Genomic DNA, 525 nt, shown 5'->3' on the forward strand with positions numbered 1-525 from the left:
TTCAAGTGAATTCAGGATACGAGACCGGGATGATTTTAAGGAAGGAAGGATTGGGGGGGGGGGGGGGTGTGGGGGGGGGGGATGCCGGGTAGAAGGGTTTCATGATTTTCGATTGATTATCTGACATTTCTGAGTCGTCATTTAGTTACTTTTAAAATAAATTTCGCTGTTTAAATCCGTATAATGTTCTAATTATATGTATGCTCTGTAGAAGTGCACTATTTTATAATATATAATATATATTATATATATAATATATATATATATATATATATATATATATCACCATATTATAACATACATATACATATAAACAATCTATTACATACATCGGGACACATATAAGTGTAATAGGGGTAATTCGATAAAATGACACATAATGCAAAATACTGATTTCATTCACAAAAAGAACACCAGTCAAATTTACCGGTCGTGCATGTAACGGTAGAGCGATTTTTATGACTATTCCTCTTTCTTGGTTTTCCAATTAAAACTTCCACATGAAATTTGAATTGTTCTGTCTTT

The 525-nt window shown here is 32.2% G+C and overlaps 1 protein-coding gene across 1 annotated transcript in view; it reads right to left on the reverse strand.

The window, feature by feature from the left end:
* Nucleotides 1–359: 359 nt before the first annotated feature.
* The window catches only part of LOC135213941 (achaete-scute complex protein T5-like), a 2,045-nt gene continuing 1,879 nt past the window's right edge, over nucleotides 360–525 (reverse strand). Inside the window, exon 2 of the mRNA XM_064248027.1 lies at nucleotides 360–525. This exon is cut by the window's right edge and continues 1,451 nt beyond it. The gene's annotated coding sequence lies outside the window, so the exon portion shown is untranslated.

This window comes from Macrobrachium nipponense, chromosome 43 (assembly GCF_015104395.2).
Source record: "Macrobrachium nipponense isolate FS-2020 chromosome 43, ASM1510439v2, whole genome shotgun sequence".
Classification (NCBI taxonomy): Eukaryota; Metazoa; Arthropoda; class Malacostraca; order Decapoda; family Palaemonidae; genus Macrobrachium; species Macrobrachium nipponense.